This window comes from Phyllobates terribilis, unplaced genomic scaffold (genome assembly GCF_046119375.1).
Source record: "Phyllobates terribilis strain yellow unplaced genomic scaffold, ASM4611937v1 Scaffold_11__3_contigs__length_659146591, whole genome shotgun sequence".
NCBI classification, from domain to species: domain Eukaryota; kingdom Metazoa; phylum Chordata; class Amphibia; order Anura; family Dendrobatidae; genus Phyllobates; species Phyllobates terribilis.
The window spans coordinates 241,519,970-241,532,708 of NW_027362771.1; the positions used below are offsets into that span (position 1 = coordinate 241,519,970).

Here is a 12,739-nt window from a genome sequence, read left to right on the forward strand (position 1 = left end):
AGCCGTCCTGGGAACCATGGAAAGGTAAGGATGAGGTTGCTTTATTATTTTTCTTTTATTGCAGGAGATCGTTGGCTTCAGCTGGAATGGGCGTGGTGGTAAGTATGGTTTAATTTAGAACAATAAAGAATTGTGTGTTTATTTCAATTAAAGGACTTTATTCTGGGTGTTTGTGTTTTTTTTTTTAACTTTGACTATGGGGTTAGTAATGGGGGTGTCTTATAGACGCCTCTCCATTACTAACCTGGGCTTGATGTCAGCTGGCATTATAAGCTGACATCAACCCCAGCCCTATTACCCCCTGCCACCGCACCAGGGCAGCGTGGAAGAGCGAGGCTAAGTGCCAGAATTGGCGCATCCTATTTTCTGGGACGGCTGACGGCTGGTGTTTCTAGCCTGGGAGGGGGCCAATATTCATGGTACCCTTCCTGGGCTATTAATATCAGCCCTCAGCTGTCTGCCTAGCCTTTGCTAGCTATTAAAATAGGGGGGACCCCACATCATTTTTTGGGGCGGTCCCCCATTTTAATAGCTAGTAAAGGCAAGGTATTCAGCTGGGGGCTCATATTAGTAGCCTGGGGAGCTCCGTGGGTATTACCCCCTTCCCAGGCTTCAAACATCTGCCCCAGCTGTCTGCTTAACCTCCGCTAGAGACTAAAATTACGGGGAACCTCACGCCCATTTTTTTTTTAATAAATCCTTTATTTTAACATTAAATGACAAGTACAGTAATCAACACTGTCACTGTACTTCATATATATGTGACTGACATGTTTCTATCTATCTAATCTATGTGTGATTCTCTATTCCTTCTATTCTAAATTGTCGGGTACAGATGCTGAATTGCCGGCCGGCTTTTTTAAAGAGACGGTGCATGAAAACACTATTATTTTTTTAAATAAATCCTTTACACTAAATGACAAGTACAGTAATCAACACTGTCACTGTACTTCTTATATATGTGACTGACATGTTTCTATCTATCTAATCTATGTGTGATTCTCTATTCCTTCTATTCTAAATTGTCGGGTACAGATGCTGAATTGCCGGCCGGCTTTTTTAAAGAGACGGTGCATGAAAACACTATTATTTTTTTTGATAAATCCTTTACACTAAATGACAAGTACAGTAAGCAACACTGTCACTGTGCTTCTTATATGTGTGACTGACATGTTTCTATCTATCTAATCTATGTGTGAGGCTCTATTCCTTCTTGTCTAAATTGTCGGGTACCGGTGTATGCCGCTGCTGAATTGCCGGCCGGCTTTTTTAAAGAGAGCGTCTTCTGAGCAGTTTGTCAGCTTTTGGACACCTTTGAAGGTGTTTTCTATGTGTTTCTATGTGTTTTTGTTTGCCTGCCATTGGTTTTAACGGTGTTCGACGGTGTTCTAAGGTGTTCGACGAACAGTTCGACGAACAGTTCCTCGAACATCCCGGTGTTCGACGAACCGAACCGAACCCGAACACTACGGGGGTGGCTCAACACTACTCTTTAGGTATAAAAAATAGTGAACACTAATTGGCATTGTCTAGGATCCCCCAAACAGCCATCTCAGGGGGTGTAACTTGCACTTTTCCCACTCAAGCTTGTAAAAAAAGATGCAATATGAGCTAATTAGTGAATGTGCTCTCTTGGTGCTGTCAATTATCCTACAATACACATGCTCCCTGACGGCAAAAATGATAGATTCATATTAGTTCTACAGTAAAAATTCATATCGCACCACTAGCAGAGCTCGAATTGCCGTACTACAAGTTATTTGTGTTTTTCCATAAAAAATCTACAACATTATTTTAACTCGGTGAATTATTACATGGAAAAATACCACCAGAAATCCTTTATTTCTTAGCCTTATTGTGAATTTACACTGCTCAATTATCATAAATGTCAATTCCTAAGAACGCTGGCTCATTCACAATTATCACGCAGTATAAACAGGCTGCCGATCATCTGCAAGAACTAGCAAACGTTAGTTCATCAGGTGACATGAACTTTTGGTTTGAACAAAAGATCATTGATCCTGGCAACACATCATCCTCTGCAAATAAGACTTGCACTCCCGAGAACAATGGTAGCGTACGCGCAAAAAAAACGATCCACTACAGATCAATCAGTGCCGATCTGAGACACAGTCTATTAAACAACTTCTGATAGGTAAACCTTTACCGATTGGTGGTTATCTAACACCTTAACATCATCTAATATAAACACTCTTTTAGTCTATTATTCACTATATTCTTTTGATTCAATAATACAAAAGTCAAACCCCATATAACCCCCTAACCTGGGCCACTGAGCCACCTGGTTATCACTGCAGCCATGCAGAGCTGGGGTCCTGGCCTCAAATCCCACCTAGGACAACATCTGCAAGGGGTTTGTATCTTCTCTTATTTGTTTTTGGGTTCTACAGTTTCCTCCCTCACTCCAAAGACATACTGATAGTAAATTTAAATAGTGAACCCCAATGGGGAAAGTGCCGATAATGTCTGTAAAGCGCTGTGGAATTAATGGCGCTATATAAGTGAGTAAAATAAATAAAACCTGGAAGATGAAACAGATGCTTTCTATGTGTGATCAACCAGCTGTGTGGTTGGAGGAATGAGTGAGCTGATTTCCATAAATGTTTTTATGGATTAAAACAATACACTAAATAACAAATTTAGGTCTGATACATGTTTCCTGAGTACTGAAATGGGAGTAAATTGGACTTTTCAAGGGTCAATACACAGTGTGTATCACACTAAAAATAAGTAATCCTTCTTTTCTCTAACTATAGTGAAAGGTTGAAAAATTGTAAATATTTTAGCTAGTTTTTTAGGCACTTCAAAGAGCTCACTTATTTTTATTTTTCCATTAGTATTGGTTTAGAGTCAACTGTTTTTCATTATATAGGTTGCAATTTTTGGGTTAAATATAATGTATTGACTAATTTTTAGAATTTCTTTTGGTTGGGAAGAAGAAAAAACAGTAATTCTGCTTTTAAACATTTGTTTGTCTTTTCTGTTGATTAATTAGAACAAAAATGGCAAGTGGGACTTTTTCAATAAAACATTACTAAACTTAATTGTAATTTTCTTACTGAAACACTATAAAGCAACATTCTTTCAATAATTCTAGGATGAAAATTATTAGACTATAGGAAAGCAACAGCCAGAACATCAGAACTGTACAGTACATTGTGCTGCCACATTTTTCTGATATGTCACCATAAGAAGATCCATCATTTGAGTAATGTGGGAAAACAATTTTGAGCACAGCTTGAAAAAACTCCATTTAAAGTTCCAATTTTAAAAATAATATATAAGAAAGATGGTGCGATCCTCATTAAAGTAGATCATACCCCACATTCAACTTAGTACAACTGAACTTTGAATCTAGGAGAAAATGTCTAAACAATTTGGTAATAAAAATTGAAATATATTTTCATACATTTGAATTATGCTTATTCAACAACATACATCAAAACCAAATAACCAGAATACAAATAGAGAATGGTAAATGAGAATTTAAAGCTAGCATATTTTCAGATACCTATGCGTAATGTTATCCCAGAACTGCAGTTTATGCATTTAACAATCACTAATCATTCAATAAATCATCTTTATACAACTTTTTACATAGCTGGGCTTTGCGTATGAAATGTGCAATGGTGGGATTACAGATTTTATAAATGATTCCATAAATACACAAGGAATGAGAATTCTTAATTCAATTTTAAAGTATTAATCATAGTATAAGTTTTCAATTAAATTATCATTAACTTCCCAATTGCTTATATTGAATAAACCCAATCTTAAAGAACTTTTTACTGAAAACCTTGGTTATCGAGCAGAGAAATGCTTAACTTGAAGCTCTTAGGCCCTAGCAAAAATCTATAAGAAGGCATCCTTCCTAATTTATGCAATGGTGCCATCTTTTATGGCAGAGGGGCCTTAGGGGCTTCTCATTCACCCAAACTCTGATGCTACTGCTACCTTCTTAACCCCCTGTAAAACTATAGAAAAAATGCAAACAAATCTGTGTATTGTACATTATCTGTACATTTTATATAGTCATAGTTTTATAAGGATCTCACTTTGCCTTAAAGGGAATCTGTCAGTAGGATCATCCCTCCTAAGCCATCTGTATGGGCATGTAGGTCATAGGAAGCCGAATAAAATTCTATCTTGTTATCTATAATCAGTTGTCTTATTCCAGAGAAATCCACGTTTTCATTATATGTAAATGAGCTATTCCAGGCTATGGGCCGGACACTGATCTGTATGAGAATCAGCCTCCAGAGCTTGTTTTACATGAAGGGGCTGTTACCAGTGTGATGGCCGCTCTCTGCTCTCCTGATCTCACTGCAGAGCTGTGTGTGATTACAGGCAGACAGGGTTACCAGTGTGATGTGTAATGGCTGCCCTCTGCTCTCCTGATCTCACTGCAGAGCTGTGTGTGATCATACCTGACACATCTGCAGGTTCCTCTCAGCCTCCATTTTACAGGCAGACAGGGTTGCAATATTGTTGCAATAAGCAGAGCTGTGAGAGCTGCAGCAAATGTGTTTGCTATGAGACAAACGTCAATTCTACTGTTCTGTGTTAGTTACAAGTCTCACACAGGCAATGAATCCTTTTACTTATAATAATCTATGGAAGCGGATTCTCATTCAGATCATTGTCCAACCCATAGCCTGAAACAGCTCATTTACATATGAGAAAAATGTGGATTTCTCTGTATTAAGACATCGAATCGCAGAAGTGAAGGTATCATTTTATTCAGCTTCCTATGACCTGCATGCCCATATAAACAGCTTGGGAGGGTTGATCCTACTGACTGATTCCCTTCAAGAATGAACAGAGATAACCCAAATAGGGACTTGTCCTAGAACACTAGTGTTAAAAAATGTGGCAAATACAACAGAAATCTATTCCAGAATATCAGTTTATTTAATAATATACATTACAATTACAAATTGAGGATACAATCAAGACAGGAACATATTCAGGACACTGCCCCCTGAGGAAGTACGGAAACACGTGTCAGGGCCTCCCTGACACTGTTGGTTATTTTCTACTTTTACTAAGTATGTTATATTTAGCTTAACCTATGTGATATTGGCTTCATTGTGCGTTGGAATGTATCATTTTTGGTCGTTTACACTGACCTTACTCAGGTCATATGATTAATGTTACTGTGACTTTTTTAGCACACATGTTATTGTTACCAATGAATTGTACTGGTTAAGCTATGGGACTTCACATGTTGTAGACTTGGTTTAAAATTGATACCAACTGTGTCTCTATCTACCCTCTGTTGCTACACCTACCTATGTTATGCCTTGTATTATATGGAATTAATACAATGTGTGTCTTTTTGAATATATCTAATAAATTATGAAATCCTTTTAGTCATCACATTGTGTCCTAAGTATGTTATATTCTGGGGTGGTAAAAACGCTTATGGCTGTTCTTGTCTTGATAGTATTCAGGACAGTGCAGGTCATCACAGCTGTGTACATAAAAAGGATCATAGCTTTAGCAAATATTTTATAGTCTTATGAACTCTGATCAGGCCAACATATTAAAAGGTCTTTCAGCCGGTTTTTGCTATTTAATTTGAGGAAACATGAAGTAAGGGCAGAGACACTGATTTCAGTGAAGTGTAACTAAGTAGGCTGTGTGCTGTTGTTTCAATACAATGAGTGTTTCATCAGCAGCAGATTGTCAATGCCAGACTGCAGCTCATGTGCCAGGTGGTCCAACTCCGCCCCTAGCACTGATTAGTATTTTACTGTTACTAGACAATGTGCAAAGAGAGCTGTGGTGTGGGCGGGGATAGCTTTCTGAGCTCTGCTACATATGACATCTAAAAGTTCTGATTGAATCACAACTGCTGCACCGAATAAACTAAGTGATACATCACTGGAAATTGGGTCTCTTTTCCTACATCAGGCTGCTCTCAGATTACACAGCAAAAACCTGGTAACAAATTCCCTTTAAGCCACACATGAAAAAAAGTGTGCTCTACTTAAGCATAGTCTACAGCACATTCTGTGCCAACTCACTCCAATTCTATAACTCTGGTTTTCAGAACTCAACTGTCTGAGGGGATCACCTTTGTAAGGAGAAGGAATGAAGAAATAGGAAAATCGATACAGAGGGCCAAGATCCAGCAACCAGGAAAGAATTCCATGACCAATGCATAGGAGGCAGGAGAATTGCCAGTTACTTGCTATCATTCCTGATTCTTCCAGGCTTGTGCAGCATCATGCGTCTCTTATACCACAACGATGATGTTGCGCCTGCCCAGCTAATCAAAAGAAGAGCTGGTGATAACGGCAGGTAAACCAGTCTGCCATCTCTAGAAGGCATGCATCACTGCAAAGGCACTTATTTCAAATATTCAATAATCTGCTAAAAGAGCTGTCATAAATGACAAAATATAAAGATACAAAACTAATTAACTCTGCCCTGTCAGTTACAGAGTAACTTCAAAATAAATATTAGCAATTTATTTTGCATTTAAACAGTTATGAAACTTGGACATAGATCCAACATTTATTGGATTTAAAGAGAACATGTCAGCACAATTTTGTAAAGTAAATACATGGCTGTAATGGCGCTATAATACTCATTACATTGATCCCTTTGGTGAAGAAATCCTTTTTGTTGTTCTTTAATCAGCATTTGAAGTTTTCCACTGATTAGAGTTAAGTGCACAGGGGCCGGACAGTACATGAGGGTCTTCTCCTTCCTGTGTGTGATTTCCCGGCCCCTCCGCCTGCCTCTGGTCTGTGAATGACCTGTCTCCTATTTGAAATCTCAGCAGTGACTGGTCATACACAGATGTGAGGCAGGTGGAAGGGTGGGGAATCACAGACTGGAAGGAGAAGACCCCGTGTAGAGTCCCGCCCCTGTGCACCCAAATCTAATTAGCAGAACATTTCAAATAGCGATTAAAGCCATGTATTTACTTTATGTAATCTTGCTTATATGTTCTCTTTAAAGTATGATTTAAAGGCCAACAATGCTCAATAGAATATGACACAAGCATAATACCTGCCTGTTGTGCAGAGCTGTGTGTGTGAGGACAAGATATCATTGTAATCATTCACCTCGCAATGTAGAAGTGAGTGATGCCATGCAACCCATTCAAATCTTTTGCATATTTTACAATACTGAAGACTTCTTATGTGGTAAAGAGACCTTTAGCGCCCCCTCTGGTCCCAAGTTTTGAAAGTGACTGTTATTTCTGCACCCCTTCTACAGCAATTAAATCATTACTTACAGGTTCAACAGCACAAATACTTTGCATGTACATCTAGTACACCACTATCTATCATTCATCTGCCTATCCAACTCTCTATTATCTATCTATCTATCCGTCCATCCATCTACCATTCCCGTGGTACTAATAATAAATACTGCCAATGCTAACTCGGATGGAACACTTCTTTTGTTTTGTTTATTGCATATGGAATGCCTATATTGCTTACAATTATACATAAATAACTTTGGTTTTAATAAACACCATTTTATTAACAGGAAACATGATTACTTAGTTGTTAAAGTGGATAAATCTCCCAATTAAATGTGTAAATGTATAAAATTAAATAAAAAAAAAAAAATGAGTACCATAAGGCTAAATTAAATTGATTGTTGTTACCCTAGCTGCTTTCCTGAAGTGAGCAGTTGGTTGTATATATTAAATAATTAAAATGATCTAATTAGAAAACACAAGAAAACCAATGGAACTTAATGTGCACTGCTGTGTAACAGCATCTAATGTACAGCAGTTTTAAAATTCATATTGCAACATTTGGTTTCTGTATGTTGCATATTACATTTCGATGTCTCTAAGGAACTAATCATAATTTGTCTAATTTATTACTGCTTCTGTTTCCGAAATGGGGACATTATTCATACTGTCTTTATAGAAGAAAGTAAGAAGGTTGAAATAAGAGATGTGAGAGGCTACTGATGGGTCTCTACAACCTTAGATTTTGCACTACACACATACTACTAATAAAATATTCCTTTAATAGTGCAATCCATTCTACATGAATGTGTTACTGTATGTATTCTTCAAATACAGTGAATTTAAAGGTAACTTAAATCTATAGAATGAATGTCAAGGCACACAAAGCAATACTCAACTGGTATCTTTTATTGATGTGATTCCCAGTGTAGGTTCTGTGGGATCCTGAGGTCTCTCGACCTCTTTTTTTTGTTCAAGAAGCTAACAACAGAAGGAGTTGGCAACTTTACAGTCAGAAAGGGATATTTGAAGGGGTTCCAAAGAGGGCAATGTGGTAAAAAACAAGAGAATAAAAGTATAAAAATGTACTTGTTTTTGACTATATAGTACAGACATTCAAGTCAAAGAAATTGAAGATGAGTATTATGGTTATTCATATCAATAGTATAATATTTGCATATTATAAAAGAACTAGATCATATAATAACCAGATGTAAAAAAAAAAAAACAAAGAAAGAAATTTAAAGAGACTTTTGAGGTACATAAAATGTCTTCTGCCCAGCTGGATATATTGTTACCTTCATCTGTAGATTGGATACAGTAATGATCATTTTAATTAATAATTTCTGCAGACTTTGTTCCTGTTCTGTGACCCTAACTAAACTTTGAAGTTATGATCACAGAGTAAAAAAATAAAATAAAATTGTACTCATAAAAGTACACAGAAGAATAAATGTAATCAGAAAAATCTTCAGGCAAGATATATTTTAGAGTAACTTTTCATAATTACCTGCAGTAATTACTTTCCATTTTATGTTTTATATCACCTGACAATAATTAGTCTTAGTTACTACATATTACGAATGGATTATTTCACTCAAGTCTTAGAAGAAGACAAAATGTTTATTAATTTGAAAATAACTTCATGTCAAGAATAAGCGCGTCTAAGTAAAAGAAAAATCCAACCTTTACAGATTCCGCATAAATATGCGTTGTGAATAGTATAGGGGCATATGCATAATGACTTGTAATTGTTTTCATTATATTATAGAACTTTGAAGAGCACTCATCAGAATAGGTTCTACTTATCTCTAAAAAGATAAATTTAAAGAACAGTAAATGCATTTTCTCCTTTTATCTACAGAGAAATTTGGAAATTTTATATATGTTCAGATTTTTAAAATATTTTCTTTCCCAGATAACTATAGATGGCATCTTGGCATATAAAGTCATAGGGGTGGGAACAATAATGCTGGAAATCCAGTAGAGTCATGTGCTTATCGCATAGATTAATTTTTTTTAGGGAACCTTGAATAAAAAGCAGAATGAGAAAGTATGTATATCTTAAAAAAAACTGAAAATCATTTCTGCGAGGTTAGCTCAAGCTGGTTTGAGCAATGTATCATTACACTAGCTAGCTAGCCAGCCGATAGTGAGGTTGTCTGGTTTAAAAAAAGATTTCAACAAATAAATGACCACAGAATCAAATATAATCTGTGCTATAACTTGAACAGCATTTAAAGGAATTTCCACTTTATTTTTCTCTTTAACAGGGAAATTGGGCGCATGATTTTGTTGACCTTAGGTTTGGTTCAAACAAGCAATCGCAGCAAGAAAAGTGATCCATCCAATGAAGGATACAAATTGTACAAGAAGCAACCTGATTAGTATAATGGAGTCAGTTTGATTTCCATTAATGTGTTTTTCATTTTAACAAAAAACAAAAAAAAAACAAATGAACAACATGTGTTGAAAATGGAGGAAGTTTCGTCAGAGCCTCTTAGTGAAGGCGCAATCCATACATACTAACATATAATTATTTCAGCTTCAGTGCCAATCTCCTCCTAAAAGTCGTTATATTTGCCTGAATTTCCATGACATCATGCTTATTAAATCAATGAGCTGTCTATGTGCAGCATATCATAGCAGGATCCTCTAGATCAGTGTTTCCCAAACACCGTCCTCACGGCCCACAATACATCATGTTTTCAGGATCTCCTTAGTATTGAACAGGTGAGAAAAACTGTTGCCGCTTCTGATGCATTCATAATAATTCCATAACCTGTACAATACCAAGGAAATCCTGAAAATATGATGTATTGGGGGCCATGAGTACCGGGTTTGAGAAACACTGCTCTAGATTGAGAGGTGATATTTTAATTATTCCACTCCGAGAGATGAGGGAATCTCCAGAAATTCTATTTTGGGAAATTTGCTTGAAATTGGCTGGGAACTTCGATTTGCATTATATTTATTAAATTTGAATTTAAAGTGTCTCGACTGCGATTAAACATCCAAAAGGCATAATAAACAAAAGGCTCGGAAAGGGATAAAAAATGAATATTGTGTGTGCTGCCCTGTCGCCCTGGGACTTTCAGGAGAACTAGGAGTCAGATCAAATGGAACAAGCAGAACCCAGACAGTGAGCTTCGACAGCAGGACAGGTGAGTGGTGAGGTGAGTATATAATTTTATTATTTTTAACCTCATCTCTTCCTTAAAAAATTCCAGCAAAATGGTAGCTGTTCCCCACTATTAAGTTGTATTGAGCAAATCAAATAGTTGAAAAATTGGGATTATAGCATGTTGGAAGTCAACAATGTATGTATCATAAGAACATTGATTTAACAATTGGATCAATGAACTCTGGATAACACCAAAGGCCTACATCATAACGACAGACCATGAGCTGTGGGGGAGGTCACAAAACTTGTGAAGCAGGAAGGCAGTTCTGTGACCTGTTGTATATTGCTCTTTGTTCTGGTAATAGAGTAAAGAGTATAGGTACATGTGAAATGGACACTATATCTCCAGCCTCTTGGGAGGTACATAACTCCTGTGGTGTTTGAATTATTAACCATTGTTCTTGAGTTGGACATCCTGTCTCTGGGCTCTTGGAAGGTACATCTATACACATTCCCTGTGGTGTTTGGATTACAAACCATTGCTCTTGATATGATATGGCAATCTAGTCTCTGGCCCAAATGGGGTCTGAGCATACCCACAGGCCTTTTGACAAGAGGACTTTATCCTAAATACAAGGACGCCTTCCACAGAAAGATGAGGACCATTGCAACCATATATTTTTTCCATATTACCTGAAGATGATTGGACATTCATTGGACAAATGATACCGGAGCCAGGGTGGACTCTTGGGTTGTATGTGGGTGTGGATGTGATTGCCTTTTTGTATAAATGGAGGGATCAGTTAGACTTAGGCACAAACATTAATTTTTCCTTTTTGAAGATAGATATGCATATAAAATTAGACAGAAGTCAATAGACATAGATATAATATTAATATTATTTTCTCTAATTATAGGACATTGAAGAAAGTTTTTGCCATTTATTTTACATTTTCTTATTATCACCTTATTATGTTATTAAATATAATTTATTAATTCATGTTAGCACTATGGCTTATATAACAGATATTCAGAATAGGATGGCTAGCAGGAAAAAACAACCAACAGAGTTAATCCATTTTTTTTAATGAAAAATTTTGATTCAATCAATTCACTTAAATGTAAAACTGGATATTGCCAGAAAATACTTAATATCTTGTATAACAAATTTATTAATAGTGGTGATACTTAAAAACTAGACAACTAACATTTTTAAGCCCACCGCTGGCACGGAATTGCACTGAAAATATAATTGGGTTAAAGTATCCAAATTTATTTGCTTTTCCAGTCTAATTCAATTCTCAAAATTTTATTTTGAAAATGAAAATACAATATATCCCCTTAATTGGGTTGTCCACTACTCAGACAATCCATTTTCTCAGGAGAAAGCAAGAGAGCAGTTGCAGCTTTCACTTCCGCCAGATGTCAATTACGTTAGTAGTAGAGGGGAGTGTAGCCTGCACTGACTGGCCACAGGGATCGCGTGACATAAAAATGTCACGTGATCCCCAGGAGAGCCAGTGCCGTCACAGCTGTAAAGGCGCCTGCATCAGAGGTGAGTATAAGGGTTATTATTTTACTGGGGGGCTACATAGGGATTCAGAAGGTGTCTGATTAGTAGATAACCCCTTTAAATGTGTTGAAATATGGTAATTAATGGGTTAACTATTTACAGCCAATCAGAGACTTGAATAGCAAAAGCATAAAGTATTCATTTTTATAGCAGCACCGCTGTTACTTGTCTGTGAGCGCCCTCTGAACACTATCCTTATTTAGCACATGTTCTGCTCTTTTTGACAGCACTGTAGCAAGTTAATTTGCACTGTATTTCGCAGATGAATATTACTGGCCACTGTGAATAAAAGGTCCCAGAAGCTTTGTAGCATAAAAACTTGAGGGCAATAATGTATAATATGTTGAGTTAATATATTACCTTTGTGCTTGATTTACATAAAACACAAAGCAAGATATTCAGCAACAGACAGAACACCCAGAACCCTGGAGGAAATTGACTTTAATAAGCACAGAGTATGCTTTCATTTACCGCAGTAGATTTTAGTGTGCATTTACAGGAAGTAATTACCATTCTGGACAAAATATGAATATCCAGTAATATTTATTATTACCCGATAATGGTATCTAAAATACAATCTCAGCTAAATAAATGATACTAAACTTTCACAAACTAACTTTGCTTTTTGACTACAATAACAGCTCACCTTGCTTTGGGTTCATCTACTTAACTGCAGAATGTAGAAACACTTCTAATATATAGTGCAATCTATTTCAATTTATGCCTAATTATGGCATGTAGCCACACTCAAGGATTATCTCATAAATAACATGTGCAAAACTGCTAAACACTATTTACA

General features: G+C 36.5%; 1 protein-coding gene across 1 annotated transcript in view; it reads right to left on the reverse strand.

Annotated features, from left to right (window-relative positions):
* Window positions 1–12,739, reverse strand: part of TAFA5 (TAFA chemokine like family member 5) — a 720,598-nt gene that overhangs the window by 483,381 nt on the left and 224,478 nt on the right. The window lies entirely within an intron of this gene.